The sequence below is a fragment of the Salvia splendens genome, chromosome 8 (genome assembly GCF_004379255.2).
Source record: "Salvia splendens isolate huo1 chromosome 8, SspV2, whole genome shotgun sequence".
Classification (NCBI taxonomy): domain Eukaryota; kingdom Viridiplantae; phylum Streptophyta; class Magnoliopsida; order Lamiales; family Lamiaceae; genus Salvia; species Salvia splendens.
The window spans coordinates 17,079,507-17,089,510 of NC_056039.1; the positions used below are offsets into that span (position 1 = coordinate 17,079,507).

General features: G+C 35.4%; 1 long non-coding RNA gene across 1 annotated transcript; it reads left to right on the forward strand.

The window, feature by feature from the left end:
• Positions 1-6,586: 6,586 nt before the first annotated feature.
• Positions 6,587-9,466, forward strand: LOC121744008. Its single transcript, XR_006038409.1, has 3 exons — positions 6,587-6,817; positions 7,538-7,629; positions 9,085-9,466. It is a non-coding gene; the product is annotated as an uncharacterized LOC121744008 (long non-coding RNA).
• Positions 9,467-10,004: the final 538 nt, after the last annotated feature.

Sequence of the window (10,004 nt, forward strand, 5' to 3'; positions counted from 1 at the left end):
GAGGGTTTTAGGGTTTAAGGATTTTGTTGGGATTTGATTTTATTATTTATTATTTATTATTTTTTTAGGGCCGGTGAGATTAAATATCTTTGCGGCTATTTTTTTTAAATGAATAATAATATGATTGAAAAATTATTAGTAACTCTAGAAATATACTCCCTCCGTTCCTTAAAACTGAGTACAGATTTTAAGAAATGTGGTGATTGGGAGAAGAATTGCGCGGATCAAGTTATATGGAAAAATAACCGACCGGGTGGATCAGTTTGCAAAAATATTTATAACTCCTTAACATGCAACCTACTTTTAACGGTAAAGCAGCAAGTACGAGGTCGTTCCCACAGAAAAACTGGTGCGTTGAGTGTGTGTTTAGTGAACAAGGTCTGGTTGCGGCCACGCTTTAAGTTGGAAGTTATAAACTACTGGATTAAATTAGGCGGAATGTAAACTAACTACAGGATCAAGTGACTCATCATGCTGGAAATTAGCGAATCGATTAAGTAAACGACAAACTGGAACAAAAGATTTAACTACCTAAACATACTACGAATCTAAGAAACACTTTGTCATTCAACATAATGAAAGTTCAACACTGGATCTGAGATTTTTAAAGATAAAGATGAGACTAGAACAGTAGACGAAAATTTTGAAACAAAATAACTTTGATTTGTAACTCAGAACTCAAAACCGAACTGTGAAGATGCGGAATACAAAACAAGGACGATTCTTTATCTACGCAACAAATACAAATTTAAACTAGGCATCTAGATCTAGAGTATAAGAAAGCGAATAAAGCTGAGAGATCCTCAGTCGGAAACTTGAGACGGCGCCGAACAGATCTGGGTTTCTCTGTCGCGCTCTCTTCGGTCGCTCTCCTTCTAGCTAACCATTACTACTGTCTAATCTAAGCTATTTTGGAAATGGAGAAAGACTTCTAACTAGGAACAGACGGAAAAAGAAAAAAACTTCAACCAGCCAAAAAAAAAAGAAGTCCTCACTATGGCGCTGCGCCCTCTATTTATAGGCTCTCCACAACAACCTCCAGCTGTGATAACAACTTTGGCAGCGAATATTCGTCCTTGCTGGGATTGCGTGTCTCATCCGTCGATACGTGTCCTCCTTCTAGAATGTAGTGGTCCTTGATAACTGATTGAGGATCACTTTACAGTGCATCGGATATACGTGGCCTCTTTCTGTTTCGCAGTGGTCCCCCGGCTAACTGCTTGAACATCAACTTGATCAACCCATACTCTTTTTGGCCTTTTCAGCCTTCTGCGCCAGCTTGATCAGTTTGGCCTTGCTGCCCTTGGTCAAGCGGCATTCCTGCACAATTAACACTCGATTTTCCGCGTGAAACTGATCAAGTAGCATACTTTTTACCCTTTAAACCGATGCATGAAATAGGCCTTATCAAAATGTAATGAAAAGTGGGTAGAAAAAGTTGGAAGGGTGTGGGTCCTACTTTTAAAGTACTCCCTCCGTCCCAAGATAATCGACTCATATTCCTTTTTGAGATGTCCCACTATAAGTGAGTCACTTCCCTTTTTAGCAAAAAATTCACTCTCTTACTTTATTCTCTCTTCACTCCTCTACTTTTCTCTCTCTCATACTTTACTCTCTCCACTTTAACTATTTAAATATCAATTTCTTAAATCTCGTTTCTCTTACTCTATTCTCTCTTCACTCCTCTACTTTTCTCTCTCTCATACTTTACTCTCTCCACTTTAACTATTTAAATAGCAATTTCTTAAATCTCGTGCCCAAAAGAAGTGCTTCACTTACCTTGGGACGGAGGGAGTACTAGTTTTACAATAAAATGTGAGTGAGAATAATTAGTTAGTGGAATGTGGGGTCCATTACTAAAAATGGTAAAATGTGAAATGTGACAAATTAGTGGGACGGACGAAAATAGAAAAATATGACAAAATTTCAGGAACGGAGGGAGTATTTGTTTTAAAATGAAACACTCTTGATGTATGTCATCCACAACCCCATCTCTTAGTAAATGAACTACTTAAATGATCTTTGAACTATGCGTTTCGCACACAAACGATCCATTAACTTTAAAAATATTATGGGTAGTCTTTGAACTAAGGTGTAAGCACATTCATCGAACTTTTTCACTATTCATCAGATCAAAAATACCTCTAAAGGCATGGACGATAATTTTGGACTTTCATAGATAGGTACTGGATATAATATTTTTTCACTTCATTTTTTCAATCACTTACTTTATGTTAAATCCTCTTTCTTACTCTCTTTCTCTTAAACTATTATGAAGTAAATAATTAAAATAAAAAATACTACTCCCTTCATCCCACAATAAGAGTGATATTTTGCCATTTCAGTCTGTCCCACAATAAGAGTCTGACTCAACTTAGGTTTAACACAAGTATACCCGCAAGTGTACGAGGCTAACGTAACAAGCAAGAGCATTGTATCTAGGGATGTCAATCGGGCCGGCCCGTCGGGTTTCGGGCCAACCCTACTCTAGTTGCGGGTCAATCGGGTGCGGGCTAATCGGATTGTGATTTCTTTTGGGTTATAAAAGCTCAGCCCTAACCCTAAAAGCTCGGGTTTCGGGCTAGCCCAGCGGGTTAATAGGGTTGCTACCGATAATATTAACATGCGATCAATCCAATAAATAATGATTAAAATTACTAATATTCATACAATGTAAAACATTTAATTATGATATATTTAAGATATATGCTTAAACTCAATCATAAACATGATCAAATACTAATATTTGAGATATTTCGTTGAATTTTAATGCATGTTTTAGAAATTTAAATATTTTTTTTGTGAATTTGAAGTTTTTAATTTATTTATCAATTATTATATTAATAAAAATTCAATATATAATTTGTATATTTAATATAAAATTGAAAGCTATCTTTTAGTTAAAATTAATCAATGAAATGTCGAATTAGGAGTAAAAAATAGAATAATAGAAATTTTATTGGGTTTTCGGGCCAGCCCATCGGGTTTTCGGGTCTGGCCCTAATGGGTTGTGGGTTAATCGGGTGCGGGCTAATCGAGTTTTGATTTTATCGGGCTAGAAATTTCCAACCCTAACCCTATAAATTTGGCGGGCTATTCGGGCCAGCCCACGAGTTACGGGCTACATTGACATCCCTAATTGTATCCACGGAGGCAATAGGTGTCAACCTAAGTACCACGAACCGATCTCAACTACAATCAAGAAGAATCAATTGGGTTTTGTTTGACGCCTCACTTTTCGAACCCTAAGACGATTGTATTTATTACTTTGATTGCCGCAATTAAATGACGAATTGTTATGTGTTTGCTTTGGTGACCTAATTTTGATTTGACCGAGTCAAATCCGTTGATTTTTTGACGTGTCTTAAATTAATTGATGTGGAATGAAATATATATTGCGGTGAATTATATTTTAAGGGGGGTGAGATTTAATTAGAATCATAAATAATTACCTTGCCCTTTTATGGAGGAAATTTTTGACCACTATTGATTATTGGAGAGGAATTTTATTTCTTGGATTTAATTATTTGTTTTGGGATAATTATCCAAATTAAATCCTAAAGCCTAATTACCTTATTTCCTATGGAAAAATCGACTCCCACTATTTTCCTAAGGGAGATTTCGAAATCTCCTAATTTTTGGGAGGAGTGAATTATTCATTATTTATTTTGATCCCTTAATTATTTCTTTCCATGTTTTAATTGGAATTTCCTAGCAAATCTTTCCCTACTTTATTTCATTAAAGATTTGGAAATTATTCCTTGTGGGAGGAATATTCCACACGCCTACTACCATATTATTTGGGAGGATTTTCATTAATTTTCTGCTCCGTATTATTTTATTCTGCTCTGTGAAAACACCAAATTAAATCAGAGGCTAATTAAATAGCCATGATTTTTGAAAATCCTCCTTATTTCTCCCTCAATATTCACGCCATTTCCTCCCATCAAATCTTCTCAAATCTCTCAAATCTTTATTTCAATTATTCCCCCAAATCTTGAATTAATTGGGAAATATTATATTCCCTAAACTCTATAAATAAAAGACTCCTAACCCTAGCCACCACACTCACACGCCTCCTCCCTCTCCCTCACGCCATTCTCTCTTTTTCATCTCCTCTCCCACTTGTTCTTCCACTCTACTCAAGATCCTTTCGAATTTCCAAGAGATTGTTGAAGAATCGAGACTTTTATTCGTTCCTACCGATTGTTTCGTCCAAGAAAGGTAAAAATCAGACCACATTCTTCATTCCTCTCCATCTAAACATTCTTTGACTCCCTCATGCATGTAGAGAGCGTAGGGAATTCAAACCCAAGGGTTAATCGGTGGGAATTTGCTTTTGTATGTGTGATTGTGTTTTGAGTAAAATTGTTTGATGATTTAATGAATCTATGGTGAGTGATATGTGATGTTACGAAAGCATGAGTACAAGGACTCTTTTGAGCATGTTTGTGTGTTAAAACCATGAAAAGGTTGATTTTGAATAAATAGGAATAAACCCTAATTCGAATCTTTTTAGAGGCCTGAAAAACTGTGAGTTCGGACAGTATGTTCCGACATATTTGATCGATTCTTTTCCTGAGTGAACTTAATGATGTCTTCTGTGTTGTATGTGAATTTCAACTCATTTGGTTAAAATATTAATTTTTGGTGAATTTTTAAAGTTGACTGCGCAATTCTGCCATAAATTGCTTTCTCGACCAGTAGGTTACGTTGTTGATTTGACCGACCAAAAAGAGGTATTTTGACATGAAATTTAAACTGAAAGTTATTTGATGAGTCTACTGTATCGTGGTAAAGTTTTAGCCCCAACGAAAGTCGGGTGAATTTATAAGATTTTTATAAAATGGTTTCGCAGTGCTGCCAGATTTCTACCTTTACAAAAACAACTATATTATTATGTTATGAATGACATACATGAATTATATATGTGATGGAGTGATGTGATATGCAAAGAGGTATGCTATGATGTGAATTCCATATGTTGATGGGGAAAAAGGGAAGTTAGGGACATGCATAAATTTTAAGTCCATGTTGGTGACTGATTGGGAATACCTTATCTAAAGGTGAAAATTCGTGCGCTAAGCGTGATATCAAAGGGAAAGCAGTACTTGAGATTCTAAACGGTCGAGGTGGGCTCTCTTTTAAAGAAGGACTATGTCCTAATGTTTTATCGATGGAAATAACTATGATTATCATGCATTGGTTTGTTTTTACGTGCCTATCTGATGTGGCTTTTGCCACTATTATATAAATCGAATTCGGGTCCTCGTAGGGCTGCAAACCCTACTTGGATTAGTGTATTCCTATGGTAGACTGTGTGCTAGCGTACGGGCTGGCCGGTCTAGTGACCTGGTTTGCGGCCGCATCCCTTGTCATGTATTGGCAGATATGGTTGACGTCTATGGGAAAATGACTGCGCAGTCGCTATATTTTTTAACATTGGAAAATCTTTTGGGTGCCTCGGGCATTTCTAAAGTAAAACCTCGATGGCTACTTACGGATGGCATGATAACATATACTTTTATTTAAAATGTTTTCGGCATGAGCCACTGAGTATTATTTCTATAGTACTCAGCCCTGCATATGTTTTCTCTATGTGCAGGTTGAGCGGCGATGAGTGGTTGGTGGTGTTGAGCAAGAATTAATAATAAACTATGGTCGTTTTGAAACTCCGAGTGTCGTTGTGTCTTCACACATGACGCCACTCTTCTCTTGGATGCTTCCGCTGTGATGTTTTCTTACATATACTTTTTATTAAATTCTAAAACTGTTTTATTTGGGATATTTGCAAACTCGTTACTCTTTTTGAATAAATGTTAAACCCTTAGTCATTTACTTGTTGAACATAATTACTTTTGGTCGTTTTATTTATTAAACTTAAATTCTTGGTCAAACTCTTGTTGAAAACCCTAGTCTTCTATGTCTGTCATTTAAGTCCTTTTAATCACGATCGCCCACATTTATTAACCCTAGAGGGCGGTCGTGACAGTTTGGTATCAGAGCCTCAGTTTCTTTCCGCTCTGGACCCAAGAGTCTTGTTTGAGTAAAAATCTATGCATGTGTAATTTGGTTAAAAGATAAACATCGGAAGCTCAACACCACAACTCGTCCCCGCCCAACCATGAAGAATGAGGTAACAAGTGTGTTGATGGATTTTTATATGAACCTGAGAAATATTGGAAATATCGATGGGAATATTACTCTGGCATGAGAGTACTTCTATGGGGATTTGAGATTTTATGTAGCATGTTGAAAAATTTTTGCTTAAAATATGAATTGATGAAAAGGCATTGTAATATCCCTAACTTTTGAAAATTTTAAATTTAGAGTTAAGAGCTAGAGTTTAATATATGTTTTGTTGTGTGTATGTATGTGCATATGATAAACATATGGAAAAGAATAGTCAATAGTCTAAGTAAAGGAAAAGAACTAAATAAAAGAAAAGAAAATGGAAATGAAGTGATAATGATAAATGGTAGAGATAGAACGTGTCATGCAAAGAATTAAGGAAAAAAAAGAAGAGAAGAATTCATAAAATAGAAAAAAATGAGTTGGACATATGAATCAAAATTAATCCCTCACACTCTCCTCTCTCTCTCCCCATGTCTCTTACCCTCTCTCTGCAATCTCCATTGCCGCCCCTGGACTCTCTTTGTTCAGCTGCACCTTGCCTCCCGAGCTCGCCGGCGAAGTCGTCGAGATGCCAGAAGCTCTCATAGCTCCCCCCAAGTCCTAATTTCCCTAGTTCCTCCTCATTTCAGAGATTGAATTTCAATCCAACCTTGACCCAACATCCAAAATAGCTATGTTGGAGGTTAGATTCTTCTATAAACGTCGTTTGATTCGATAATCGGAGTGAAATTCAATTCTGATAGAAATTGTGAAATAACCGAACATAGTTGGCTATAAATAAATAGTTTTGATATTATATAGAGTAAATGGTTGTTGATTTATGGTTAATGGGATGATTAAACATAAATGGAAATAGAATTTGATACAAAAGTATGAGTCAGATTTACTCCTCTGTTTTTCAGCCCCATATTCCGATTTGTTTTGAATATTTAGGACTGTGAAAAGTTTGGTGTATCAATTTTTATAATAACTCTTATGAGTCTAGAGAGTCCCTGAATTTTGTGGAGAATTTAGGAGTTCGTTTACTATGTGTATAAATTGTTATAACGATACAGCTATGAACTGTCAAAATTCTGGTACTTTGTCATATTTTGGTATGTGTCATCCGAAATATTCAGGGCATGTAAGGTCGATGAAAACTTGATTTCATAATTTCTAAATTAACTATAAGGTGTTTAGTTGTTCTCTGAATTTTATGATTAATTAAAGAATACAAATACCATTTATAAAAATTGTTTAGAAAATGTTGCCAGAAATTGTCTGATTTTGGTAGTCTACGGGAAAATAAGAATATCTCTTAAACTATTAGGAAGCCTTGAGTGAATCATGTTGGATTATAAACTGAACTTCTTTGGGTAAATATGAGTTATTAATAGTTACACTATTTATATTATGCATAAAGGCGAAGGAACGTGCGTTTTGGAGACAAAGGAGTGAACCTAGAAGGTAGAGAAGTATCAAGGTGAAATATGCTTATGTTCATAAGCCTAAGAGGTAGGATATCCTTACTATGAACTTTACTTCTGGTTTGAACTATGTGAACTAATTGAATAATAATATGTTATTCTATGTGATAATTATATATATGTCATTAGAAGACACAAATGGAATTATTATGATATTTATAAACCTGATATGAAAGTTCTACAAAGAAATGGTATAAATATAATTATATGACGATGATAGAAATAATTAGGTGTGAAATGTGATAATATGTGTTGAAGTGTGTATGAATCACACTTTAATTTTACATATATTATGTGGTTGATTGCTATATGTTGATTGTGGTGAATATTTGGGTTATATGGTGTGAACTAAATATGGTTATGCGTTATTTGATATTGATGGTGGAATACGATATGGATATGTGATTGGTGCAAAAGATATGTTTTATATGTTATATTCGAATTATTTGGTAGGATAAGGTATGGATACGTGATTGATGAAATTGATATGTTTTGCATATGATATTGGAATTATATGAATCATTCGACTAAAGAGGATCTGTGACGGTCTTGCCCTGGATCTGAAATCATATTGGGACCTTCGGGTCAAATCACAGTGGGACCTTCGGGTCAAATCATATTGGGACCTTCGGGTCAAATCACAGTGGGACCTTCGGGTCAAATCACAGTGGGACCTTCGGGTCAAATCATATTGGGATCTACGGGTCAATCATATTGGGACCTTCGGGTCAATCATATTAGAAATCCCGGGCAGATACCAGGCCTGATCCATCACAGAATAATAAAAAGGAATAGAGATGCATATGTATATGGATATAAAATTGTTTATGATATAGGTTGTATATTATTTCTGATTATATGTATTTCGGTAAATGTGTACTTTGGTGATCGTTATATGTGTTTGAAATGGGTTAACGTTTGCGATTTGTCTGCGTTGGTGTGTGGATAAGAATGTTACATAGAGTTATAAATGACTGAATGACTTTGGATATGGAAATAGGACGTATGACATATTATGAGAAGTAATATGCTTATAAGATAAGAATAAGTGTGAATAAATGATAATTAGCTAATTGGATAAATTAAGGAATTATATGGAAACATGTATTTTGTAAGTAAGTATATGAAGAATTATGGTACAATGTGATAGTATTGATATGAGATATTATCTGAAAAACACGGTGAACGTATAGATGTTGTAATAAAGTGATATATGGTAATACAAGAAAAGAATGATGATATATTATGTCTTAAGAAATGACAACATGTGGAAGGTGATACGTAAATTAATATGTGTTGACGAGTAAAAGATTAATATAGTACATTATGAAAGTGGGAAGTGCTAAGAATGAATGTTTATAAGTAAAAGATAAATAATGTAAAAGTCTCAATATAGTTTAGATTAGATAAATGATTTTCATAGTTTGGATATATCTACTGAGCTGTGGAAAGCTCACTCCTATCTTCTTTTACCCCCCTGCAGGTTAGAGTTGATAGTATGTCAGTGGTGTTGCGCAGCTTTGCATCTTTGGCGAGTCACTGGTGGTCAATCTGGTTTAGTAGTCGTGGCATGTTGTGAAATAGTTTAATCTTTAATCTTCCGCTGGATAAATGTTAACTTTTTAAATGTAATAGATTTTAATTGTGCTTTTTAAGCTAAAAAGAAAATAGGAAAATTTCAGTACGGGTTGTCGATACTGAAACGTGACATCATGTATTCGGTGGGTTTACCTACCGGGTAAGGGGTATTACAGGCATGGATATGAAATTGATATTTGCGCTTATGCCGAGGTGGATGTTGTTATGAAAATGAACTCGTATGATTTATTCGAGTATGTGTTAACCCGATGGGTTGGATGAAATTATATGATGATCATTTATGCGATTACATTATACAACCATATCTATGATAGTAATCCTGAGCACGCTTCTGTACCTAGTTGTAAATTGTGCGATGAATGCAAGACTTTGCGATAATAATGAACGTAGAGATGCGAAATGCTTAGTGCAAGGAAAGTGGCCTATGGGGAAGTCGGCATACTATGACTCAACGAAATGCGAAAACGCGCGAACCAATAACCTTGGAATATTCAAAACTTTGACATGATGCGATCACATGCTTAAACCTTTCAATATATATATATATAGCCATCTTCATAGGCATCATGTTCTCAGCATCTCTTTTTGAACCTTAAACCCCATTGCTTCCTTCTATCCTTGGACTGATGCTGAGTTTTCTTTGTTTTTCCCTTTAGATGGTCCATCAGTACTATGCCCCGATGCGAAATCGTTACTCCAGCAATAGGGACCATCCAGTTGAACGCTATCGAGACTACGAGTGGGATGGGAAGCTTTTCCTTATGTCCTATGTCACCGGGTTTTATGATAAGTGGATGAACGCTT